We start from the raw sequence: 27,986 nt of genomic DNA, 5'->3' as shown, positions 1-27,986 counted from the left end.
TGAAGTGGCTTGCCTGGAGGTAGGCAGGGAGCAGAAGCGGAGCAAGAACCAGGGTTTTCTGAGTGCGGTAATTGTAGCGCTCTTTCTATGACCCCAAACTTCCTCCTTCCTTCCTTCTTCCACTTACTTGATGGTTTATTCAGCAAACACTTAGTAAGGACCTTTAGATGGTGTAAAAAAAAGAAACATTTCCTACCTTCCTGGAGCTTACAGACAACAAATAAACAAACCAGATATTTTTAGATGGTGGTAAGTACTAGAAGTGAGTTAGCAGGGGGATTTGATAGCGAATGTGGGGTGGGCGGAGGTTGGCCTGCCACTTCAGAGAGGCCCGAAAAGGAGCTAGCCTTGAGGCCCGAGAGAGCTTGGTGTGTGCCTGAGACAGGAAGGTGCCCCGTGGCTGCAGCACAGAGATGTTGGGGGAGTGGTAGAAGGCTACAAAGAAGGCAGGAGCTAGGTCACGCAGCATTTATCAGCCATAGTAAGGATCCTGTATTTATCTTGAAGACAATGGGAAACTGCTGAAGGATTTTTTTTTTTGTTTTTTTGCGGTTCGCGGGCCTCTCACTGTTGTGGCCTCTCCCGTTGCGGAGCACAGGCTCTGGACACGCAGGCTCAGCGGCCATGGCTCACGGGCCCAGCCACTCCACGGCATGTGGGATCTTCCCGGACCGGGGCACGAACCCATGTCCCCTGCATCGGCAGGTGGACTCTCAACCACTGCGCCACCAGGGAAGCCCCTGCTGAAGGATTTTTAAGCAGAGAGTTGATGTACTCTGATTTATGGTTTGGTTTGGTTTTGGAAGGGGGGCAGGAGCAGAAGCAGAGATGGAGAGTAACTGGGAGGCTCTTGCAGGTGAGATACCTGCAGTCTACTCTGCTGAGGGGTATGAAGATGAACAGTGTTAATGGGAAGGCAGAATGGTCTGGGATGTCATGTCCTCTTCTAGTTCTCCTGAGGAGTGCTGGTAGCTATTGCTGTATAACAAAGCACCACGAAGCGTAGTAGCTTCCAACAACAGCCATTTGATTTTGTCATGATTCTGTGGGTCTGGAATTTGAGTTCAGCTGAGCAGTTCTGCTGCATGTGGTGTCAGCTGGGGTCATTCCCTTGGCTGTATTCAGTTGGTGGCTGAGCTGGGCTGGAAGGTCCAAGAAGGCTTCACTCATAGGTCTGGCACCTTGGTGCTCTTCTATGTGGCCTCTCTCTCCATGTGAGTAGCTTGGGCTTCCTCAAGGCATGGTGGCCTCAGTGTAGGTTGACCTTCTTATATGGTGTCAGGCTTCAAAGAGGGAGCATTCTAAGAAGAACAAAAGTGGGACTGCAGATCTCTTCAGGCCTGGCCTTGGGAGGTACCCAACACTACCTCTGCTGTGCATTATCAGTCAAAACCAGTCACAGGACTGGCCCAGATTCAAAGTGGGGAAACAAACCCACCTTTTAGTGGAGGAATGGCAAGTAATATGCTCCATCTCTAATCTGCCACACTGGGCTTCTGGAAACTGAATAACCACAACTACCCTGATGATGTTGACCCACTTTTAAATCTAAACCACAGTTTAGTAGTCTCGCCCTCTTACCTGCGGTTTTGCTTTCCCCTGGTTTCACTTACCTGAGGTAACCTTGGTTTGAAAACATTAAATGGAAAATTCCAGAAATGAACAATTCATAAGTTTTAAATTGTGCATTGTTCTGAATAGCTTGATGAAATCTTGAGCTGTCCTGCTCCATCTGGCCCAGGACGTGAATCATCTCTTTGTCCAGTGTATCCTGCCTGTTCACCCAGTAGCAGTCTTGGTTATCAGTTGAGGTATCGCAGCGCTTATGCTGAAGTCACCCTTATTTTACTTAATAATGGCCCCAAAGCACAAGAGTAGTAATGCTGGCAATTTGGATGTGCCACAGAGAAGCCATAAAGTGCTTCCTTTAAGTGAAAAGGTAAAAGTTCTCCACTTAATAAGGAAAGAAAAATGGGGACTTCCTTGGCAGTCCAGTGGTTAGGACTCTGTGCTTCCATTGCAGGGGCACGAGTTCTATCCCTGGTAGGGGAGCTAAGGTCCCACAAGCTGCGTGGAGTGGCCAAAAAAGTAAATAAGGAAAGAAAAAAAATCGTATGCTGAGGTTGCTAAGATCTATGTTACAAATGAATCTTCTGTCTGTGAAATTGTGAAGGAAAAAGAACTTCGTGCTAGTTTTGCTGTCTCACCTCCAACTGCAAACGTTACAGCCACAGAGCATGATAAGTGCTTAATTAAGATGGAAAAGGCATTAAATTTGTACAATAAGGTATTTGGAGAGAGACTGCATTCACATAACTTATTACAGTATATTGTTTTAATTATTCTATTTTATTATTAGTTATTATTGTTAATGTTTAATTTATAAATTAAACTTTATCATAGGTATGTACCTATAGGAAAAAAAACATTGCATGTCTAGGATTTGGTGCTATCCGCAGTTTCAGGCATCCACTGAGGGACTTGGAATGTATCTCTGTGGATAAGGGGGGACTACTGTATACTGTGTTGGAACAATTTATAGTCTTTATTCCCCACTGGATAGGGAGGGCCTGAGGAACAGGAAGTGGTTTTGTTTTTGTTTTTTTCTTTGTGTTTCCAGAGCCTAACATATACAAGGCATTCAGGGTATGTTGTCCAATGAAGTCACACATCACATAAGAATTCATTAGTTATCAAACCATAGTGTATATGAGAATCCCCAGGGAAGCTGTTAAAGAGACAGGCAGATTCCTGGGCAAGACCCCAGCCCAGAATCCAAATCTCTAGGGCAGGGGGTTTGAGTCTTGGCTGCACATTAAAAAATCCCAGTGCCCAGGCCCTAGCTCCAGAGGCCCTAATTCCACTAATCGGGGTGAGCTCAGACATCAACACTGTTTTACAGTCTCCTCAGACAATACTGATGTGTATCCAGGGTTAAGAACTCCTGCCCTAGGATTAGAACCAGCCATCTTCACCTGACTTCTCCAGATGATTCTGAGGTAGATGGTGACCAGCTGTCCTTGGTGTGCCCAGGACTATCCTGATTTTAGCACCCTAAGTCCCATATCCCAAGGAATCCCTAGTCCTGTGCAGATCAGCACAGTTGATCATTATCAATGGACCATTGTAGATGAGGCACTGAAAGCCTTTTTGAAAAATACCTGGAAATATGTAATGAAAGCAATGATTTTGCCTCCTTACTTAAGGGACTGAAAGAGTATCATAATGTTATCAAACAGAGCCAACTCCCTGAATTAAGGAGGGTTGTTGCAGAGCACTGTGCTCTGGTGGGCTGGGTCAGTAACCTAGTTAAATAGTGTGTCTGTCTTTGGGAATTCTTCCAGACTCTATTCCTTAGGGTACATGAGGCAGCTTTGAAAGCCTGACCACAATCAATAAGGATGATGTGTTGAGGATAATGTGAGATACAAGATGAAGTTTTTGTCTCTACACCAGTACGTATTATTATTACTATTATTCATATTATAATAGAGTACACAAATATATGTAATATCTTAAATAGCTCTGTAGGGTGGCAGTGGGGTATAGTAGAGCAGATCAGGATCTAGCCTCAGAAGAATGGGATTTTGCTCTGGCTTTGCTATGACTAGGTGTGCAATCATGGGAGCCTCTTTTTGCCTTAGTCGTTCATCTGTAAAATGGGAATAAAAATGGTGTCTTCTTCACAAGGCAGCTGGGAGGCTTCATCAAAATAACATGAGCGGGGGCTTCCCTGGTGGCGCAGTGGTTGAGCGTCCGCCTGCCGATGCAGGGGACGCAGGTTTGTGCCCCGGTCCGGGAGGATCCCACATGCCGCGGAGTGGCTAGGCCTGTGAGCCATGGCTGCTGAGCCTGCGCATCCAGAGCCTGTGCTCCGAAACGGGAGAGGCCACAACAGTGAGAGGCCTGCGTACAGCAAACAAACAAACAAACACCAAAAAAACATGAGTGGGACTTCCCTGGGGGTCCAGTGGTTAAGACTTCACTTTCCAACGCAGGGGGTACGGGTTCGATCCCTGGTCGGGGAGCTAGGATCCCACATGCCTCGTGGCCAAAAAACCAAAACATAAAACAGAAGCAATATTGTAACAAATTCGATAAAGACTTTAAAAATGGTCCACATCAAAAAGAAAAATCTTAAAAAACAAACAAACAAACAAGTGATGGGAATTCCCTGGCAGTCCAGTGGTTAGGACTCAGCACTTTCACTGCCGTAGGCCCAAGTTCGATCCCTGGTTGGGGAACTAAGATCCTGCAAGCTGCATGGCATGGCCGAAAATTTAAAAAACAAACAAAAAACAAGTCAACCAACAAACAAATCCCCACAAGTGAAAGTGGTTCTGTGAGTTGGGAAGGGGAGGTATTGTGACTGTCTTTGAATGGGAGAGACACAAAGAAGTTATTCCACTGAGAGGTCTTGAACGTGACCAAGGTCCTGGTGCCCCGCCCTGTGCAACCGCAGCCACAGCTGTGGGATTCCCTACCTTAGCTGCCCTCACAATTGAGGGCAAGTTTGCTTTGCTTCAGGAAGAAGGAAAACTTTTGGAAAAGGCGGTTTGCGAAGGCATTTTTTTCTTTTTGTGTTTTAAAATCCTTTGCCTATTTGTTTCAAATGTATCCTCAGAGATGTAGCGAAAAGAAAACAACCACAACCATAAACCCATACATTTGAAAAGCTGTATCTTAATTTCTGGAGCTAAAAAAGCACTTTTTCAGGCTATAACCACAGAGCGATTGCTGCAGGCCTCTGGGATGGGGCATAATAATGGTTTGCAGTGTGATGAAGGAGGCTGTGAGTTTCTGTGGCCCCTAGGCCAATGTGGCCTCTCCAATTACCAGGTTGCCTAGCAACACCACCGAAAGTCTCCCCATTAGGCCCAGCTGGGCAGCAATTGGGTATACCCAGCCTAGTCTGTCGCCCAGCCTCCTGGGCACCCTGGCCACATCAAAGCTGGACTCGGCCTCTGCAAGGGCCCCCCTGGTACCAAAGAGTAGGTGGGCCAGCTGTTTAAAAAAAACACAGTTCAGATGTTTGAAACCTACTTGTTTGAATGCAGCTGGGAAACAGCACAAGTGAATGATCGAAAGCCTCTTCTGCCAAAGAGGAGTTGTCCTAAGATTGGTGCCCTTGGCAGTGCTCTCCTGGGTGAGGTTAAGAAGGGAAGGTGAGCCTGACTTAGTCCTCGGGTTCTCAGAGAATCAAATCCTTTTCCTTTCCTGGACGCCTGTCTCCATCTTGATTCCCTGTGTCAGTAATGGGAGTGGTGGGGATTCCCAGCCCTGCCTGCCAGTTCTTCTGTAGCTCCCATCTGGGAACTCTCAGGGTCTAGTCTGGGCCTGTTTGGGGAGCTGGAAGAAGAAGAGGGAGGTTAGGGAAGAGGGAAGGATGGGATGAAAATAATCAAAATAAATATGCACACTTATTTATTTATTTATTTATTTATTTTTTTATACACGGGCCTCTCACTGCTGTGGCCTCTCCCGTTGCAGAGCACAGGCTCCAGATGTGCAGGCTCAGCGGCCATGGCTCACGGGCCCAGCTGCTCCGCGGCATGTGGGATCCTCCCGGACCAGGGCATGAACCCATGTCCCCTGCATCGGCAGGCAGACTCTCAACCACTGCACCACCAGGGAAGCCCTAGGCACACTTCTTGAACACTCGTTACCTAGAGATCACAGGGCAGAGCAACACACGGGGTCTTTGGAGTCAGACACCTTCAAAGGCTCCTATCTTAGCCTTCTCCTCACTAGCTGTATGACCTTGAGCAAGTTACTCTGGAAGCCTGAGTTTCTTTTTCTTTATCCATAAAATGGGGATGTTATTATCCCACCTTACAAGGTTGTCGTAAGCAGCAATGAAGAGAGCGCTCGTAAAGTGTTTAGCATAGAACCCGGCACACAGTAGGTGCTCACTATTATGGCAACTCTTTCATTTGATTCTTTGGGTTTTTTTTGGTTTTTTTTTTGCGGTACGTGGGCCTCTCACTGTTGTGGCCTCTCCTGTTGCGGAGCACAGGCTCTGGACGCACAGGCTCAGCGGCCATGGCTCACGGGCCCAGCCACTCCGTGGCATGTGGGATCTTCCCAGACCGGGGCACGAACCCGTGTCCCCTGCATCGTCAGGCTGACTCTCAACCACTGCACCACCAGGGAAGCCCTATGGCAACTCTTTCATTTGATGCTTACAATAATTCTGTAAGATATTGAGCGAAGTAGAATTCGGGTCTTCACAGTGCCAAGCACAAGGACTGGTGCTCCTCAAAGACAGGTGACAGTCCCTTTTGTAACCCCTACGGCATGGTGGCTCTGCAGGTCTCCTCTGACAGCTCAGTGATGGCAGAATGATGATGGCGGGCGGGGGTGCGGTGGGGGGGAGGGCGTGTGCAGAGGAAAAGTGTGAGGGGAGGTACTTTTCAATATAAAGTAACACAAAACTCTTAGTTAACGTGTACGTGGAATTCCTTTCGCCTTCCCTTCTTCCTTCCAGTATTCTTTTAAATAAACTTCATATTTTGGAACAATTTTAGATTTACATAAAAGTTGCAGAGAGTTTGTTTACCTTTTACTCAGGTACAAGTATTTTCTGAACACCTGTGCACCAGGAACTTTCTGGGCATGAGGAATACAGCAATAAAACGGTGTCTGCCTTCCATTGGAAGATCACAGAGATTGTGAGATGGAGTGGACCTTGGAGAGCCTTGTCTATGGTTCTCAAAGGTGCTGAGGCCTCCACTTTACTGGTATAAGTGTCAGAAATTTGCTAAATCTTATTAAATTAGTTTCTTCAGGACTGGGGCCCAGGAATCTGTATAAAAGCAAATGTTGAAAAACAAAGGCCTGAGGGGATTCTAAGGCATAGCCAGTGTGGGGAACTGCTGGTCTAGTCCAAAGTGTTCCCTGTGCAGGTGAGAGGACTGTGGCTCAGAGCTGGGAAGGGGCTTGCTCCAGGTCACACAGCCAGGAAGTGGCAGAGTGAGACCGAAAAACAGATCCCCTAGTTCTGTGCTGTCCTTACACTGTGTCTCCCAGACATAGAGCAAGAAATGAGTTTAGCTTGCAACAGGAAGACCCCAGATAGAGTTTAGAAGAGTTCCTTGGCTATTCAGGTATAGTAGTTAGGTTCTTGGTTGTAAGGGATTCTGATTCTGATTCTGGCTGATTACACCAGTAAATGAATTTTATTGAATGCCCATTGGGTAGTAAAATATAAAAAATCTATTTTGCTCATCATACTCACATTTCTGGCACCAAATGTGTGGGTTTTCCATGCCATACAATTCTTTTTTTTTTTTTTTTTTTTTTTTTTTGCGGTACGCGGGCCTCCGACTGTTGTGGCCTCTCCCGTTGCGGAGCACAGGCTCCGGACGCGCAGGCTCAGCGGCCATGGCTCACGGGCCCAGCCACTCCGCGGCATGTGGGATCTTCCCAGACCGGGGCACGAACCCGTGTCCCCTGCATTGGCAGGCGGATTCTCAACCACTGCGCCACCAGGGAAGCCCCACACCATGCAATTCTGACACTGGCTATCCCACAGATTAAGGGCTCCGTCCCATAAAACTGCTTCCTACTTCAGATGCCAACTGCAAGCCTGGGCTTCCGGTGCTTCTGACCAAATGGCCATAAATTCGGGGTTTCTGTGACCTCCCCCCCAGCTTGTGTTCTATAATTTGCCAGAATAGCTCACAGAACTCAGGAGAGGGCATTACCTACTATTATCAGTTTAGTATAAAGATTACAACGCAGGAGCAGCCAAATGGAAGAGGTGCATAGGGCAAGGGGAAGGGATGCAAAGCTTCCGCACCCTCTCTGGGTGCATTACCCTCCCAGCACCTTGATCTGTTCTCCAAACTGGAAGCTCTCCAAACCCATTTGTTTAGGATTTTTATGGAAGTTCCAACACATAGGGATGATTGATTAAATTATTGACCACTGGTCATTAAACTCAATCTCGAGCCCTTTTCCCCATCCCACAGGTGGGGACTGAAAGTTCCAACCCTCTAATCACATGGTTGTTTCCTCTGGCAACCAGGTCCCACCCTCTAAGAATCACTTCATTAGCATAAGCTCAGGTACAGTTGAAAAAAATTTACTATGAATAACAAAAGATACTCCTCTCACCCCTATCACTCAGGAAATTCCAAGGGTTTTAGATCAGTGCCTGGAACTGGGGATGTAGACCGAATATGTACTTCTTAGTATATCACAATATCATGTTAGGTTACAAAATCACTGGAAGGAAGCAAAGTTTGGGAAATAAGCAGAAACACACGGAGACCAGGCACCTACAAGTACACCAAAATCACAGAGCCAGGTAGGCCCCCTTGTCGCTGCTGCATGCTCGTTGCTTCAGCCTGCATCAAAGACACAGATGGCATTGGATTCTGGGTGCCACACTGACTCCAATGGCAAGGCTGGATGGACACCAGATAGCGCTGCCACCGCTTTAAAGTACACTGCTGTAAGAATCTTCCCAATCCCCAGCTCCAGTCCCCAAAATTCTAAGCAAATGCAGCTGATTGTTCAAGCCTAGGTCACATACCTGAGCTCTAGCTGCCTAAGGACCTGGAAAAGTGAGTACTGAGCATTTTTAGCTTTTGTACTGGGAAGTGGTCCCTGCTGCCCACCCAGATTCATGAGATGAGGAATTCGCCGAGAAAACTGACAAATGACCATTACATGTGTTATCAAAAGAATACAGTGGAAGTGTTATACAACCAAACCTGGGTTGACTCGCCTACACGCTAAAGTCAATCTACTGACACCAGGTTTTGGTGAAGGAAAGTGCAGTGTTTACTGCAGGGCACCAAGCAAGGAGTCCGGGGCAGCAAGTGCTCAAAACACCTGAATTCCCTGATGAGTTTCAGCAAAGCATTTTTTTTTTTTTTTTTTTTTTTTTTTGTGGTACGGGGGCCTCTCACTGTTGTGGCCTCTCCTGTTGTGGAGCACAGGCTCCGGACATGCAGGCTCAGCGGCCATGGCTCACGGGCCCAGCCGCTCCGCGGCATGTGGGATCTTCCCAGACCGGGGCACGAACCCGTGTCCCCTGCATCGGCAGGCGGACTCTCAACCACTGCGCCACCAGGGAAGCCCAGCAAAGCATTTTTTAAAGGCAAGGTGAGGGAGGGGTGACCCAAGGTATGTGATCAGCTGGTGTACACTTCTCTGATGGTGAGGTAACAGGGTGGTGTCACAGGAGTTAACATTATCAATCCTTAGGCTCCAGGACGCCTGGGGACTATGTGGTCATGATCATCAGGTAGTTAACGTCTTCCATTTGGTGGGTGGTTTAGCATCTGCAAAACAACTCAGGAAATGTGCATCAGATACTATTACCTAGGTACGTCAGAGAGGAGCTAAAGCAGAGGATATGAGGGAGAGGTCTGTCCCGGGAAGGCCCCATAGGGTCCTGCTTGGTTATGGAAGTCACTGACTTAAAATTTTCTAGCTATAATTTATAACAATTTTGGGAGACACTATGTGGTATTGAAACTGCTAAGTGGCATTTCAGGGGGCTCTGAGGACCTCCAGTCCTTTATGTCTCAGCACATTAAGAATTCAGCGAGAGGCAAAGTGATAGATAAGAAGTGATTTATTAGAATAGGACGCTTGTGATGCTTACAGTCGGGCAGGTGAGAAGGTGCCGTGCCGGAAGAACTTAGTGAGCTACAGTTTTATAATCAAAGGAAAAGTGGGGAGGGGGGAAAGACCACCTTCCTCATTTTTGAGTAGACGTCACGCTTCCATCATCAGCTCCTCCTCTGTATTGGGGCGGGGAGTTTTCTTGTCCCTATGTGGTCAAGCCAGGACTGTCATGGCACTATGGAAACATTATTTCAGGTCTCAGTACAATGAGGGTCTTTCACTTTGAAATGTCACCTTTCCATAAATTATTGTTTTTTTATGTGTGCAGAGAGCATGTCCTAAGGGTCGTTAACTTACTGAGCTCACTGGACAGCATGTGGGTCTCATGCCACCATTGTATTATTGTTTGGGGGCATGTCTCATGCTTCTGTAGCATGGTTTCACTGCTAAGCAAGCCTGCTTGGTTTTATGGTTAAGCAAACCTGCTTTCTTGAGTGATCATTAACTTACAGGGGTCTCCCATAATTTTTTCTTTACTTACAATCCCCTGGTGGAAATAACTATTTATCTACTTTGTCCCTTTACTCTGTCCATATCAGTATATAGTGAATGAGGGCACCTAAAAGGTCTTTGGAAAAATCCCTTGCCAATGTCGAGTCTCCTGGGTAAATCTTTTTTTTGGCCACACCACATGGCATGCGGGATCTTAGTTCCCCAACCAGGGACCGAACCCACACCCCCTGCGGTGGAAGCACAGAGTCTTAACCACTGGACTGCCAGGGGAGTCCTAAATCTTCTTATGGAAATCTCTTTCTCTACAGATTTTTTTTTTTTTTTAGAGGCAGATGATTATTCTGGATAAATGAGCACAGCCTGCTCTTTCCAATCCTTGGCCAACACACTGGCTACATGACTTGTAACACGAGCAATGCTTATACCAGGTAAGGTCAGGAAGTAGGAAAGTTCTTTCCACTTTTCCTCTTCTTAAGAATAATTGCTAACTTGAAGGGAAGGTCTTTGGTTCTTGAACGTCTCCATTTTTAACCAGAAGGCTATGAGTCTTTTCTACTCTTCCAACATTCTTTTTTTTTTTTTTTTTTTTTTTTGCTGTACGCGGGCCTCTCACTGCTGTGGCCTCTCCCGTTGCGGAGCACAGGCTCCGGACACACAGGCCCCGCGGCCATGGCTCGCGGGCCCAGCCGCTCCGCGGCATGTGGGATCCTCCGGGATCGGGGCACGAACCCGTGTCCCCTGCATCGGCAGGCGGACTCCCAACCACTGCGCCACCAGGGAGGCCCCCAACATTCTTTTTAACAATCCACCCCCAGCTGTTCCCTAAGGGTAGGAAAAGAACATTTCACGGCAGGGCCACCCACTTTTGATCTGAATGTGTGTGTGTGTGTGTGTGTGTGTGTATTTCAACAAAGAGTTGGCAGCCACTTGCTACAGATAAAAGGTAGGAGGTGAGGCATAATATCAAGTCAACATTAAAGAAAGCTCAAGAAACCTGCATGATCTTTGCTTAATGAGTAAGGAAGCACAGTCAGTATAGTAAACAGTTTCACTCAATGAGTAACACTATGACGAGAGTGACCAAGTAAATAATTTGATAGCTGTGGATGTTTTTATATTCCTGTGAGACTGTAATGTGTTATAATCTTTGCTGGCTTGTTTTGAGGCTCTTGTGCTGTCAAACTGAGCCTCTGAAAATTCTGGTAATCTAGAAAATTCAGATATTCTATCCCAACTATGACCTATAGAACCCATGGAGTATACAGGCCACACCTACACAATTAATGACATGATCTTAGATTAGACTTGCTTTGTGAGGCCCTAGGGAGGGAAACCTTTGACCCAGGAGCAGAAGGTCTGGTGAGCAGATTTCAGCACAGTATAAGGATGAACTACCTAAGAAGTAGAACTATCAGAAAATACAACAAGCCAATTAAAGTACGTTCAGGTTCTTTGTAAGTTTTCACTACTCTGAATAGTTCTGCACTGGGCATCTTTGAAAGATAGCCTTGAGTATTCGCTCAAATACATTTGTAGCATAGATTTCTAGAAGTAGAAAGGTTCTGTTGAAAGGTATATGCATTTCATATTTTATAGATACTGCCCAATTGCCTTGTGAAAAGGCTGAATCAATTTATATCTCATAAATTGCACCCATTTCCACACAGCCTTGTAAGTATGAATCAGTCTTTTTCATTGTTGCCAATCTGGTCAGTAATGTTTCCAATGTGGTGAAGTGTGCTCAGAAACTCAGGTGTGGATGCAGAAGATAAATAGGAATGGCAGGGACGGGGAATGTCAGACTAGAAGCAGCGCCTGTGAGCATCAAGCACTAGATGCTGGAGATGAGATGAACCAGAGAGAGGCCTTAGTCCCAAGGAACAGGCACACAGAGAGGTACAAAAGTCAGAGTGTGACAGTGTCTGACCGAGAAGAGAGGTCAAAACAAAATGCCACCATCACTACCAACATGTTCATCTGTTTCTGGAATCTACAGTAGGTAGGTCTAGATGTCAGATCCCTTTACTGCACGTGCCAAGGAAGAAAGCAGACACACAGTGAGTCTTAGCTAAACTGAATGGGTCAGATACCTTTGCAGCACAGGAAGCATATTTCACTAAAATATCTAAAATGATGGGCTTGAAGTCGTAACATTTCTGGAAATTTTGAAATCTGGAAAAAAGAAAAATTGTGGGAAAATGTAATCCTTGTTTTTCTAGCTCCTTTTATAGATATAAAGTTGTGTTATTCACAATGTGGAACTTTCCTCATGAAATGATCATGTATGATATTTAAATTTACAATAGGGCTTATTAACACAATGTTAATCACTCCTAATTGAACTTATTTTTTTAAATGCCTTAATATTTGTGTTTAAGAGCTGCTGATCTTAAATCCATACTCGTTTTGCTATTTATGAGACATGAAAGAAACTATAAATAACCATCAATATGCAAGGAAAATTAATAAAATAGTTATCTCTACAGACTTAATGTCTGACCCTGGGAGGCTGGGTGAGTGGGAGGTAAGAAGCCTCTATTTTCAGCAAAGTTACTGGGGAAAAATAAATAAAAGGGGACTTCTCTTCTTCCTTAAATTTATTGGATATAACCTATTGTAATGTGGGACCTTGCCTAATGGAATACATTTGAAAATGAATTGTGACCTGATTCCTAGTAACTTGCAGCGTGAAAATAGACCCCAGACTCAGCCCCATCCCTTCCGTCTGTCCATCCATCCATCCACATACCCACTCATCCATCCATACATAGCCAGTAATAACTAATAATTATGGAGTGTTTACTATGTGCCAGAAACTGTTCTAAGTGCTTTACATACATTGTCTCAAATAATTTCCCCCATAATGCTATGAGGTAAGTGCTATCATGATCCCGACTTTAAAATGGGATCTGAAGATTTTCCAATAAATTAAACATAGAATTACCATATGACCCAGAGATTCGACTCTTAGGTATATACTTAAAAGAATTGAAAACAGGTATTCAAATAAAAACTTGTATGGGAATGTTCATAGCAGCTCTATTCACAGTAGCCAAAAGGTGGAAACGATCCAAATGCCCTTCAACAGATGAATGGATAAACAATATGGTTTTGTTTGTATATCTATCTATACAATGTAATATTATTCAGCCATAAAAAGGAATGATGTACTGATACATGCTACAACACAGATGAACCTTGAAGACTTTTCTAAGTAAAAGAAGCCAGACTCAAAAGGCCACATATTTTATGATTCCATTTATATGAAATATCTAAAATAGGTAAATTCATAGAGACAGAAAGCAAATTAGTGGGTGCCAGGGGCTGGAGGGAGGGGGCAATGGGGAGTGACTGCTTAATGGGTATGGGGTTTTTTTCTGGGGTGATGAAAAAGTTCTGGAACTACATAGTCGTGATGGTTGCACAACACTGCAAATGTATTTAATGTTACCGGATTGTACACTTTTAAATGGTTAATTTTATGTTTATTTTACCACAATTCTTAAAAAATGTACTTTGAGGCTCAGAGAATTTAAGTGACTTACTTAAGGTTACTTTACAGCTGATAGGTTGTAGAGCTGTGTTTTAATCCCAGTCATCTGGCTCTATGGCTCATGACTTTAAAAAAAATTCCAGTGAAAAACTTTATTTTGGGCCATTTAGGAAGTGTAGATACACTGGACTAAGCTGAAGATATCAGTAGTATTGGATACCGTTGATTAAGCCCATGCTGGTGACAAACAGTATATTCTATCTAGTCTTCACAGTGACTTTGAAAATTTAACATTATTGTTTAGTTTGTGTGTGTGGTAAAATATACATGACATAAAATTTACCATTTTTACCACTTTTAAGTGTACAATTCATGGCATTCACTGCATTTACACTGTTGTACAGCCATCACCATCATCCATCTCCAGAACTTTTTCATCTTCCCAAACTGAAACTCTGTATAGTACCAATTAAACATATAACTCCCCATTCCCCCTGTCCCCCAGCCCCTGGCAACCCCCATTCTATGGCTCAGGGTCCCAGGTCCAGGGCTATTGTCTGGGGTTGCACATAAAAATAAGACATGACCACTTTCCAGGTCTGTCTAGCCTGTGTACCTGCCCTCTAGTGACCTTGACACTGTGTCTTTCTCCACCACGTTAGAGAAGTCCAGTTGCAGGATGACAGGTCATTGAAGTGTGCAGAGGATCCTCTGTGGCCTGTGGCTGGGGAGTGGGAGAAGGAAGCCAGGAGATGGAATATGGTTGGGATGAAAGGCAGGGATGAAGGGATTGCAACAGGAAGCTCTGTGAGGAAGGGTGAAGATGAGAATTGGGAAGATACTGCTTGTCTTCTTTCTTCCCAGATTGTTCAGAGGAGTACGTGAGAATTTGCATGAGGATGTGCTTTGAAGAGACTGGGGAGCTCTGCACACTTCCTTAGGACTCACATCATGACTGAAGTGGACTTGTTTTAAGGGCAGAACTCAGCAGAGCAGTTTCAGTGGGGGATGCAGATGATAAGATGTTTAGCGGATACTAACTCCTCCTTCAAGACACTAGGCCACAAGGGGAGGGAAGAAATAGTACAGTGCTTCAGACTTTAGGGTCCAGCAAAGGTCTCATAGATATGACTTTGTTTTTATTATATCTTATTTTCTTTAAGTTTAAGGTGTACAGCATAATGATTTGACGTACATATATCACAAAATGATTACTGCAGTAGGTTTAGTGAACATCTGTCAACTCATATAGACACAACATTAAAGAAATAGAAACAATTTTTTTTCCTTGTGATGAGAACTCTTGGGATTTACCATCTTAACAACTTTCATTTATAATGTACAGCAGTGTTCATTATCTTTTTTTTTTTTTTTTTGCGGTATGCGGGCCTCTCACTGTTGTGGCCTCCCCCGTTGCGGAGCACAGGCTCCGGACGCGCAGGCTCCGGACGCGCAGGCTCAGCGGCCACGGCCCACGGGCCCAGCCGCTCCGCGGCATATGGGATCCTCCCAGACCGGGGCACGAACCCGTATCCCCTGCATCGGCAGGCGGACTCTCAACCACTTGCGCCACCAGGGAGGCCCAGTGTTCATTATCTTTATCATGTTGTACATTACATCCCTAGTACTGTTACCTTATAACTAGGAGTTTGTACCCTTTGACTACCTTCATCGAATTCCCCCTCCCACCCACCCCTTTGGTAGCCACAAATCTGATCTCTTTTTGTATGAGTTTGTTTTCGAAGCATAATTGACCTACAACACTGTTAGTTCCTGGTGTACAACACAGTGATTCGTTATTTCTGTACATTTCAAAATGATCACCATGAAAAGTCTAGTTGTCATCTGTCACCATACAAAGCTATTACATAATTATTGACTGTATTCCTCACACTGTACATTTCATATCTGTGACATTTATTTTGTAACTGAAAGTTTGTACCTCTTAATCTCCCACCTTTTTCTCACCTCCTCCCACCACCATCCCTCTGGCAAACACCTGTATGTTCTCTGTATCTATGACTCTGTTTCCGTTTGGTTGTGTTTGTTCATTTGTTTTGTTTTTTATTTTACTTTTTAATTTTTATTTATTTATTTATTTATTTTGCTTGTGCTGGGTCTTAGTTGTGGCATGAGGGATCTTTAGTTGCGGCATGCAGACTCTTAGCTGTGGCATGCAAGTGGGATCTAGTTCCCCAACCAGGGATTGAACCTAGGTCCGCTGCATTGGGAGCTTGGAGTCTTACCCACCGGACCACCAGGGAAGTCCCTGTTTTGATTTTAGATTACAAATATAATTGAAATCATACAGTATTTGTCTTCCTCTGTCTGATTCATTTCTTTTAGCATAATACCCTCTAGGTCCATCCATGTTGCTGCAAATGGCAAGATTTCATTCTTTTTCATGGCTGAGAAATATTCCTGTGTGTGTGTGTATGCACACACACACACCACATCTTTATCCATTCATCTACTGATGGGCACTTAGGTTGCTTCCATATCATGGCTGTTGTATATGATGCTGCAATGAACATAGGGGGGCATATATCTGTTCTAGTGTTCTCTTTGGATAAATGCCCAGAAGTGGAATTGTTGGTTCATATGGTAGTTCTTTTTTAAATTTTTTGAGGAACCTCCATACTGTTTTCCATAGTGGCTGCACCAATTTACATTTCTACCAACAGTGAAGGAGGGTTCTCTTTTCTCCACATTCTGGCCAACACTTGTTATGTTGACTTTTTGATAAGAGCCATTCTGAAAGGTGTGAAGTGATTCGCAATTGTGGTTTTCTTGGTTCTTGGTGGGGGTGCCCGCACCTCACGCCTTTTGGGATCTTAGTTCCCAGACCAGGGACTGAACCCTCGGCCATGTCAGTGAAAGTGTGGAGTCCTAACCAATGGACTGCCAGGAAATTTCCCTCATTGTGCTTTTCATTGCCTTTCCCTGATGATTAGTGGTGTTGAGCATCTTTTCATGTGCCTGTTGACCATCTGTATGTCTTCTTTGGAAAAATGTCTATTCAGGTCCTTTGGCCGTTTTTCTTTTCTTTTCTTTTTTTGAATTTTTGAATTTTATTTTATTTATTTTTTTATACAGCAAGTTCTTATTAATTATCCATACATATTAGTGTATATATGTCAATCCCAATCTCCCAATTCATCCCACCACCACCACACCCAGCCCTGCTTTACCCCCTTGGTGTCCATATATTTGTTCTCTACATCTGTGTCTCTATTTCTGCCCTGCAAACCAGTTCATCTGTACCATTTTTTTAGGTTCCACATATATGCGTTAATATATGTTTTTCTCTTTCTGACTTACTTCACTCTGTATGACAGTCTCTAGATCCATCCACGACTCTACAAATGACCCAATTTCGTTCCTTTTTACGGTTGAGTAATATTCCATTGCATATATGTACCACATCTTCTTTTTTTTTTCTTTTTTTCTTTTTTTTTCGATACGTGGGCGTCTCACTGTTGTGGCCTCTCCCGTTGCGGAGCACAGGCTCCAGACGCGCAGGCTCAGTGGCCATGGCTCACGGGCCCAGCTGCTCTGCTGCATGTGGGATCTTCCCGAACCGGGGCATGAACCCGTGTCCCCTGCATCGGCAGGCGGACTCTCAACCACTGCGCCACCAGGGAAGCCCCCACATCTTCTTTATCCATTCATCTGTTGATGGGCATTTAGGTTGCTTCCATGACATGGATATTGTAAATAGTGCTGCAATGAACATTGGGGTGCATGTGTCTTTTTGAATTATGGTTTTATCTGGGTATATGCCCAGTAGTGTGATTGCTGGGTCATATGGTAATTCTATTTTTAGTTTTTTAAGGAACCTCCATACTGTTCTCCATAGTGACTGTATCAATTTGCATTCCCACCAACAGTGCAAGAGGGTTCCCTTTTCTCCACACCCTCTCCAGCATTTGTTGTTTGTAGATTTTCTTATGATGCCCATTCTAACTGGTGTGAGGTGATACCTCATCATAGTTTTGATTTACATTTCTCTAATGATTAGTGACGTTGAGCATCTTTTCTTATGTTTGTTGGCCATCTGTATGTCTTCTTTGGAGAAATGTCTATTTAGGTCTTCTGCCCATTTTTGGATTGGGTTTTTGTTTTTGTAATATTGAGCTGCATGAGCTGTTTATATATTTTGGAGATTAATCCTTTGTCTGTTGATTTGTTTGCAAATATTTTCTCCCATTCTGAGGGTTGTCTTTTCATCTTGTTTATGGTTTCCTTTGCTGTGCAAAAGCTTTTAATTTTCATTAGGTCCCATTTGTTTATTTTCCATTTCTCTAGGAGGTGGATCAAAAAGGATCTTGCTGTGATTTATGTCATAGAGTGTTCTTCCTATGTTTTCCTCTAAGAGTTTTATAGTGTCCGGTCTGACATTTAGGTCTCTAATCCATTTTGAGTTTATTTTTGTGTATGGTGTTAGGTAGTGTTCTAATTTCATTCTTTTACATGTAGCTGTCCAGTTTTCCCACCACCACTTATTGAAGAGATTGTCTTTTCTCCACTGTATATCCTTGCCTCCTTTGTCACAGATTAGTTGATCATAAGTGTGTGGGTTTATCTCTGGGCTTTCTATCCTGTTCCATTGATCTATATTCTGTTTTTGTGCCAGTACCATATTGTCTTGATCACTGTAGCTTTGTAGTATAGTCTGAAGTCAGGGAGTCTGATTCCTCCAGCTCCATTTTTTTCCCTCAAGACTGCTTTGGCTATTCGGAGTCTTTTGTGTTTGCATATAAATTTTAAGATTTTTTGTTCTAGTTCTGTAAAAAATGTCATTGGTAATTTGATAGAGATTGCATTGAATCTGTAGATTGCTTTGGGTAGTAGAGTCATTTTCACAATATTGATTCTTCCAATCCAAGAACATGGTATATCTCTCCATCTGTTTGTATCATCTTTAATTTCTTTCATCAGTGTCTTATAGTTTTCTGCATACAGGTCTTTTGTCTCCCTAGGTAGGTTTATTCCTAGGTATTTTATTCTTTTTGTTGCAATGGTAAATGGGAATGTTTCCTTAATTTCTCTTTCAGATTTTTCATCATTAGTGTATCAGAATGCAAGAGATTCCTTTGCATTAATTTTGTATCCTGCTACTTTACCAAATTCATTGATTAGCTCTAGTAGTTTTCTGGTAGCATCTTTAGGATTCTCTATGTATAATATCATGTCATCTGCAAACAGTGACAGTTTACTTCTTTTTTACCAATTTGTATTCCTTTTATTTCTTTTTCTTCTCTGATTTCCATGGCTAGGACTTCCAAAACTATGTTGAATAATAGTGGTGAGAGTGGGCATCCTTGTTTTGTTCCTGATCTTAGAGGGAATGCTTTCTGTTTTTCACCATTGAGAATGATGTTTGCAGTGGGTTTGTTGTATATGGCCTTTATTATGTTGAGGTAGGTACCCTCTATGCCCACTTTCTGGAGAATTTTTATCATAAATGGGTGTTGAATTTTGTCAAAACCTTTTTCTGCATCTATTGAGATGATCATACGGTTTTTCTTCTTCAGTGTGTTAATATGGTGTAGCACATTGTTTGATTTGTGTATATTGAAGAATCCTTGCATCCCTGGGATAAATCCCACTTGATCATGGTGTATGATCCTTTTAATGTGTTGTTGGATTCTGTTTGCTAGTATTTTGTTGAGGATTTTTGCATCTATATTCATGAGTGATATTGGTCTGTAATTTTCTTTCTTTGTGACATCCTTGTCTGGTTTTGGTATCAAGGTGATGGTGGCCTCGTAGAATGAGTTTGGGAGTGTTCCTTCCTCTGCAATTTTTTGGAAGAGTTTGAGAAGGATGGTATTAGCTCTTCTCTAAATATTTGATAGAATTCGCCTGTGAAGCCATCTGGTCTTGGACTTTTGTTTGTTGGAAGATTTTTTTTCATCACAGTTTCAATTTCATTACTTGTGATTGGTCTGTTCATATTTTCTGTTGCTTCCTGGTTCAGTCTTGGAAGTTTATACCTTGCTAAAAATTTGTCCATTTCTTCCAGGTTGTCCATTTTAGTGGCATAGAGTTGCTTGTAGTAGTCTCTTAGGATGCTTTGTATTTCTGTGGTGTCTGTTGTAACTTCTCCTTTTTCATTTCTAATTTTATTGATTTGAGTCTGCTCCCTCCTTTTCTTGATGAGTTTGGCTAAATGGTTTATCAATTTTATTTATCTTCTCAAAGAAACAGCTTTTAGTTTTATTGATCTTTGTTATTGTTTTCTTTGTTTCTATTTCATTTCTTTCTGCTCTGATCTTGATGATTTCTTTCCTTCTGTTAACTTTGGGTATTGTTTGTTCTTCTTTCTCTAGTTCCTTTAGGTGTAAGGTTAGATTGTTTATTTGAGATTTTTCTTGTTTCTTGAGGTAGGCTTGTATTGCTGTAAACTGCTTTTGCTGCATCCCATAGGTTTTGGATCGTCATGTTTTCATTGTCATTTGTCTCTAGGTATTTTTGGTTTCCTCTTTGATTTTTTTCAGTGATCTCTTGGTTATTTAGTAACATATTGCTTATCCTCCACGTGTTTGTGTTTTTTACGTTTTTTTTCCCCTGTAATTGATTTCTAATCTCATAGTGTTGTGGTCGGAAAAGATGCTTGATATCATTTCAATTTTCTTAAATTTACTGAGGCTTGATTTTTTTTTTTTTTTTTTTTTTATGGCTAAGGGAATGAGTGTATTTTTTTTTTTTTTTTGGGTTTCAGAAAAGCATTTTTTTTCCTTCTTTCTTTTTTTTTTCCTTTTTTTTATTTTGCAAATTTAATCAGTTATACATATACATATGTTCCCATATCCCCTCCCTTTTGCGTCTCCCTCCCACCCTCCCTATCCCACCCCTCCAGGCGGTCACAAAGAACCGAGCTGATCTCCCTGTGCTATGCGGCTGCTTCCCACTAGCTATCTACCTTACGTTTGGTAGTGTATATATGTCCATGCCGCTCTTTCACTTTGTCACAGCTTACCCTTCCCCCTCCCCATATCCTCAAGTCCATGCTCTAGTAGGTCTGTGTCTTTATTCCTGTCTTACCCCTATGTTCTTGAAGACATTTTTTTTTCTTAAATTCCATATATATGTGTCAGCATACAGTATTTGTCTTTCTCTTTCTGACTTACTTCACTCTGTATGACAGACTCTAGGTCCATCCACCTCATTACAAATAGCTCAATTTCGTTTCTTTTTATGGCTGAGTAATATTCCATTGTATATATGTGCCACATCTTCTTTACCCATTCATCCGATGATGGACAATTAGGTTGTTTCCATCTCCGGGCTATTGTAAATAGGGCTGCTATGAACATTTTGGTACATGTCTCTTTTTGAATTATGGTTTTCTCAGGGTATATGCCCAGTAGTGGGATTGCTGGGTCATATGGTAGTTCTATTTGTAGTTTTTTAAGGAACCTCCATACCGTTCTCCATAGTGGCTGTACCAATTCACATTCCCACCAGCAGTGCAAGAGTGTTCCCTTTTTTCCACACGCTCTCCAGCATTTATTGTTTCTAGATTTTTTGATGATGGCCATTCTGACTGGTGTGAGATGATATCTCATTGTAGTTTTGATTTGCATTTCTCTAATGAGTAAAGATGTTGAGCATCCTTTCATGTGTTTGTTGGCTGTCTGTATATCTTCTGTGGAGAAATGTCTATTTAGGTCTTCTGCCCATTTTTGGATTGGGTTGTTTGTTTTTTTGCTATTGAGCTGCATGAGCTGCTTATAAATTTTGGAGATTAATCCTTTGTCAGTTGCTTCATTTGCAAATATTTTCTCCCATTCTGAGGGTTGTCTTTTGGTCTTGTTTATGGTTTCCTTTGCTGTGCAAAAGCTTTGAAGTTTCATTAGGTCCCATGTGTTTATTTTTGTCTTTATTTCCATTTCTCTAGGAGGTGGGTCAAAAAGGATCTTGCTGTGATTTATGTCATAGAGTGTTCTGCCTATGTTTTCCTCTAGGAGTTTGATAGTGTCTGGCCTTACATTTAGGTCTTTAATCCATTTTGAGCTTATTTTTGTGTATGGTGTTAGGGAGTGATCTAATCTCATACTTTTACATGTCCCTGTCCAGTTTTCCCAGCACCACTTATTGAAGAGACTGTCCTTTCTCCACTGTACATTCCTGCCTCCTTTATCAAAGATAAGGTGACCATATGTGCGTGGGTTTATCTCTGGGCTTTCTATCCTGTTCCATTGATCTATCTTTCTGTTTTTGTGCCAGTACCATACTGTCTTGATTACTGTAGCTTTGCAGTATAGTCTGAAGTCAGGGAGCCTGATTCCTCCAGCTCCATTTTTCGTTCTCAAGATTGCTTTGGCTATTCGGGGTCTTTTGTGTTTGCATACAAATTTTAAGATTTTTTGTTCTAGTTCTGTGAAAAATGCCAGTGACAGTTTGATAGGGATTGCATTGAATCTGTAGATTGCTTTGGGTAGTAGAGTTGTTTGCACAATGTTGATTCTTCCAATCCAAGAACATGGTACATCTCTCCATCTATTTGTATCATCTTTAATTTCTTTCATCAGTGTCTTATAATTTTCTGCATACAGGTCTTTTGTCTCCTTAGGTAGGTTTATTCCTAGATATTTTATTCTTTTTGTTGCAATGGTAAATGGGAGTGTTTCCTTGATTTCACTTTCAGATTTTTCATCATTAGTATATAGGAATGCCAGAGATTTCTGTGCATTAATTTTGTATCCTGCTACTTTACCAAATTCATTGATTAGCTCTAGTAGTTTTCTGGTAGCATCTTTAGGATTCTCTATGTATAGTATCATGTCATCTGCAAACAGTGACAGCTTTACTTCTTCTTTTCCCATTTGGATTCCTTTTATTTCCTTTTCTTCTCTGATTGCTGTGGCTAAAACTTCCAAAACTATGTTGAATAAGAGTGGTGAGAGTGGGCAACCTTGTCTTGTTCCTGATCTTAGAGGAAATGGTTTCAGGTTTTCACCATTGAGGACGATGCTGGCTGTGGGTTTGTCATATATGGCCTTTATTATGTTGAGGAAAGTTCCCTCTATGCCTACTTTCTGCAGGGTTTTTATCATAAATGGGTGTTGAATTTTGTCAAAAGCTTTCTCTGCATCTATTGCGATGATCATATGGTTTTTCTCCTTCAGTTTCTTAATATGGTGTATCACGTTGATTGATTTGCGTATATTGAAGAATCCTTGCATTCCTGGAATAAACCCCACTTGATCATGGTGTATGATCCTTTTAATGTGCTGTTGGATTCTGTTTGCTAGTATTTTGTTGAGGATTTTTGCATCTATGTTCATCAGTGATATTGGCCTGTAGTTTTCTTTCTTTGTGACATCCTTGTCTGGTTTTGGTATCAAGGTGATGGTGGCCTCGTAGAATGAGTTTGGGAGTGTTCCTCCCTCTGCTATATTTTGGAAGAGTTTGAGAAGGATAGGTGTTAGCTCTTCTCTAAATGCTTGATAGAATTCGCCTGTGAAGCCATCTGGTCCTGGGCTTTTGTTTGTCGGAAGATTTTTGATCACAGTTTCAATTTCAGTGCTTGTGATTGGTCTGTTCATATTTTCTATTTCTTCCTGATTCAGTCTTGGCAGGTTGTGCATTTCTAAGAATTTGTCCATTTCTTTCAGGTTGTCCATTTTATTGGCATAGAGTTGCTTGTAGTAATCTCTCATGATCTTTTGTATTTCTGCAGTGTCAGTTGTTACTTCTCCTTTTTCATTTCTAATTCTATTGATTTGAGTCTTCTCCCTTTTTTTCTTGATGAGTCTGGCTAATGGTTTATCAATTTTGTTTATCTTCTCAAAGAACCAGCTTTTAGTTTTATTGATCTTTGCTATCGTTTCCTTCATTTCTTTTTCATTTATTTCTGATCTGATTTTTATGATTTCTTTCCTTCTGCTAACTTTGGGATGTTTTTGTTCTTCTTTCTCTAATTGCTTTAGGTGCAAGGTTAGGTTGTTTATTCGAGATGTTTCCTGTTTCTTAAGGTGGGATTGTATTGCCATAAACTTCCCTCTTAGAACTGCTTTTGCTGCATCCCATAGGTTTTGGGTCGTCGTGTCTCCATTGTCATTTGTTTCTAGGTATTTTTTAATTTCCTCTTTGATTTCTTCAGTGATCACTTCGTTATTAAGTAGTGTATTGTTTAGCCTCCATGTGTTTGTATGTTTTACAGCTCTTTTCCTGTAATTGATATCTAGTCTCATAGCATTGTGGTCGGAAAAGATACTTGATACAATTTCAATTTTCTTAAATTTACCAAGGCTTGATTTGTGACCCAAGATATGATCTATCCTGGAGAATGTTCCATGAGCACTTGAGAAAAATGTGTATTCTGTTGTTTTTGGATGGAATGTCCTATAAATATCAATTAAGTCCATCTTGTTTAATGTATCATTTAAAGCTTGTGTTTCCTTATTTATTTTCATTTTGGGTGACCTGTCCATTGGTGAAAGTGGGGTGTTAAAGTCCCCTACTATAATTGTGTTACTGTCGATTTCTCCTTTTATGGCTGTTAATATTTCCCTTATGTATTGAGGTGCTCCTATGCTTGGTGCATAAATATTTACAATTGTTATATCTTCTTCTTGGATCGATCCCTTTATCATTATGTAGTGTCCTTCTTTGTCTCTTCTAGTAGTCTTTATTTTAAAGTCTATTTTGTCTGATATGATAATTGCTACTCCAGCTTTCTTTTGGTTTCCATTTGCATGGAATATCTTTTTCCATCCCCTTACTTTCAGTCTGTATGTGTCTCTAGGTCTGCAGTGGGTCTCTTGTAGACAGCATATATATGGGTCTTGTTTTTGTATCCATTCAGCCAGTCTGTGTCTTTTGGTGGGAGCATTTAGTCCATTTACATTTAAGGTAATTATTGATATGTATGTTCCTATTCCCATTTTCTTAATTGTTTTGGGTTCATTATTGTAGGTCTTTTCCTTCTGTTGTGTTTCTTGCCTAGAGAAGTTCCTTTAGCATTTGTTGTAAAGCTGGTTTGGTGGTGCTGAACTCTTTCAGCTTTTGCTTGTCTGTAAACGTTTTAATTTCTCCATCAAATCTGAATGAGATCCTTGCTGGGTAGAGTAATCTTGGTTGCAGGTTTTTCTCCGTCATCACTTTAATTATGTCCTGCCACTCCCTTCTGGCTTGTAGAGTTTCTGCTGAGAGATCAGCTGTTATCCTGATGGGGATCCCTTGTGTGTTATTTGTTGTTTTTGCCTTGCTGCTTTTAATATGATTTCTTTGTGTTTAATTTTTGACAGTTTGATTAATATGTGTCTTGGTGTATTTCTCCTTGGATTTATTCTGTATGGGACTCTCTGTGCCTCCTGGACTTGATTAACTATTTCCTTTCCCATATTAGGGAAGTTTTCAACTATAATCTCTTCAAATATTTTCTCAGTTCCTTTCTTTTTCTCTTCTTCTTCTGGAACCCCTATAATTCGAATGTTGGTGCGTTTAATGTTGTCCCAGAGGTCTCTGAGACTGTCCTCTGTTCTTTTCATTCTTTTTTCTTTATTTTGCTCTGCAGCAGTTATTTCCACTATTTTATCTTCCACCTCGCTTATCCGTTCTTCTGCCTCAGTTATTCTGCTATTGATCCCATCTAGAGTATTTTTTATTTCATTTATTGTGTTTTTAATCGATGCTTGATTCATCTTTAGTTCTTCTAGGTCCTTGTTAACTGTTTCTTGCATTTTGTCTATTCTATTTCCAAGATTTTGGATCATCTTTACCATCATTATTCTGAATTCTTCTTCAGGTAGACTGCCTATTACCTCTTCATTTGTTAGGTCTGGTGGGTTTTTATCTTGCTCCTTCTCCTGCTGTGTGTTTTTCTGTCTTCTCATTTTGCTTATGTTACTGTGTTTGGGGTCTCCTTTTTGCAGGCTGCAGGTTCGTAGTTCCCGTTGTTTTTGGTGTCTGTCCCCAGTGGCTAAGGTTGGTTTAGTGGGTTCTGTAGGCTTCTTGGTGGAGGGGACTACTGCTTGTGTTCTGGTGGATGAGGCTGGATCTTGTCTTTCTGGTGGGCAGGTCCACGTCTGGTGGTGTGTTTTGGGGTGTCTGCGGACTTTTTATGATTTTAGGCCACCTCTCTGCTAATGGGTGGCGTTGTGTTCCTGTCTTGCTAGTTGTTTGGCATAGGGTGTCCAGCACTGTAGCTTGCTGGTCGTTGAGTGAAGCTGGGTGCTGGTGTTGAGATGGAGATCTCTGGAAGATTTTCACCGTTTGATATTGTGTGGAGCTGGGAGGTCTCTTGTGGACCAGTGTCCTGAAGTTGGCTCTCCCACCTCAGAGGCACAGCACTGACTCCTGGCTCCGTAATTTGGGATGATTTGTTGTCTATTCATGTATTCCACAGATGCAGGGTACATCAAGTTGATTGTGGAGCTTTAATCCGCTGCTTCTGAGGCTGCTGGGAGAGGTTTCCCTTTCTCTTCTTTGTTCTCACAGCTCCTGGGTCTCAGCTTTGGATTTGGCCCCGCCTCTGCGTGTAGGTCGCCGGAGGGCGTCTGTTCTTTGCTCAGACAGGACAGGGTTAAAGGAGCAGCCCCTTCGGGGACTCTGGCTCACTCAGGCCGGGCGGGAGGGAGGGGCACGGAGTGCGGGGCGAGCCTGCAGCGGCAGAGGTCGGCGTGACGTTGCACCAGCCCGAGGCGCGCCGTGCGTTCTCCCAGGGAAGCCGCCCCTGGATCCCGGGACCCCTGCAGTGGCAGGCTGCACAGGCTCCTGGAAGGGCCGTGTGGACTGTGACCTGCGCTCGCACACAGGCTTCTTGGCGGCGGCAGCAGCAGCCCCAGCGTCCCACGCCCGTCTCTGGGCTCCGCGCTTTCAGCCGCGACTCGCGCCCGTCTCTGGAGCTCCTTTACGCGGCGCTCTTAATCCCCTCTCCTCGCGCACCAGGAAACCAAGAGGGAAGAAATTGTCTCCTGCCTCTTTGGCAGCTCCAGAGTTTTCCCGGACTCCCTCCCGGCTAGCTGTGGCACATTAGCCCCCTTCAGGCTGAGTTCTTGCCGCCAGCCCCAGTCCTCTCCCTGCGCTCTGACCGAAGCCCGAGCCTCAGCTCCAGCGCCGCCCGCCCCGGCGGGGGAGCAGACAAGCCTCTCGGGCTGGTGAGTGCCGCTCGGCACCGCTCCTCTGTGCGGGAATCTCTCCGCTTTGCCCTACCCAGGTACGTGGGGAGTTTCTTGCCTTTTGGGAGGTCTGGGGTCTTCTGCCAGCGTTCAGTAGGTGTTTTGTAGGAGTTGTTCCACGTGTAGCTGTATTTCTGGTGTATCCTTCGATTTTTTTTAATTAAATTTTTTAAAAATTTATTTGTATTATTAATTAATTAATTAATTATTTGTGCTGTGTTGGGTCTTCGTTTCTGTGCGAGGGCTTTCTCTAGTTGCGGCAAGTGGGGGCCACTCCTCATCACGGTGCACGGGCCTCTCACTATCGCGGCCTCTCTTGTTGCGGAGCACAGGCTCCAGACACGCAGGCTCAGTAATTGTGGCTCACGGGACTAGTTGCTCCGCGGCATGTGGGATCTTCCCAGACCAGGGCTCGAACCCGTGTCTCCTGCATTGGCAGGCAGTTTCTCAACCACTGCACCACCAGGGAAGCCCTGAGGCTTGATTTTTGACCCAAGATGTGATATATCCTGGAGAATGTTCCATGCACACTTGAGAAGAAAGTGTAATCTGCTGTTTTTGGATAGAATGTCCTATAAATATCAGTTAAATCTATCTGGTCTATTGTGTCATTTAAAGCTTGTGTTTCCTTATTAATTTTCTGTTTGGATGATCTGTCCACTGGTGTAAGTGAGGTGTTAAAGTCCCCCACTATTATTGTGTTACTGTCAATTTCCTCTTTTATATCTGTTAGCAGTTGCCTTATGTATTGAGGTGCTCCTATGTTGGATGCTTATATATTTATAATTGTTATATCTTTTTCTTGGATTGATCCCTTGATCATTACGTAGTGCCCTTCCTTGTCTCTTGTAACATTCTTTATTTTAAAGTCTTTTTTATCTGACATGAATATTGCTACTCCAGCTTTCTTTTGATTTCCATTTGCATGGAATATCTTTTTCCATCCCCTCACTTTCAGTCTGTATGTGTCCCTAGGTCTGAAGTGGGTCTCTTGTAAGCAGCATATATATGGGTCTTGTTTTTGTATCCATTCAGTTAGCCTGTGTCTTTTGGTTGGAGCATTTAATCCATTCACGTTTAAGGTAATTGTTGATATGTATGTTCCTATGACCATTTTCCTAATTGCTTTAGGTTTGTTTTTGTAGGTCCTTTTCTTCTTTTGTGTTTCCCACTTAGAGAAGTTCCTTTAGCATTTGTTGTAGAGCTGGTTTGGTGGTGCTGAATTCTCTTAGCTTTTGCTTGTCTGTAAAGCTTTTGATTTCTCC

The 27,986-nt window shown here is 42.8% G+C and overlaps 1 protein-coding gene across 2 annotated transcripts in view; it reads left to right on the top strand.

Annotated features, from left to right (window-relative positions):
- RHBDL2 (rhomboid like 2) overlaps positions 1-27,986 on the top strand; it is a 72,873-nt gene that overhangs the window by 2,946 nt on the left and 41,941 nt on the right. The window contains exon 2 of one of the 2 annotated variants that reach the window (XM_060089538.1): positions 10,422-10,523. The exons of the other annotated variant lie outside the window; for it this stretch is intronic. The gene's annotated coding sequence lies outside the window, so the exon portion shown is untranslated. The remainder of the gene's footprint in view (positions 1-10,421; positions 10,524-27,986) is intronic. 2 annotated transcript variants of the gene reach the window in all.

Source organism: Mesoplodon densirostris, chromosome 2, assembly GCF_025265405.1.
Source record: "Mesoplodon densirostris isolate mMesDen1 chromosome 2, mMesDen1 primary haplotype, whole genome shotgun sequence".
Taxonomy (NCBI): Eukaryota; Metazoa; Chordata; class Mammalia; order Artiodactyla; family Ziphiidae; genus Mesoplodon; species Mesoplodon densirostris.
This window is presented reverse-complemented; position numbering and strand designations above follow the sequence as displayed.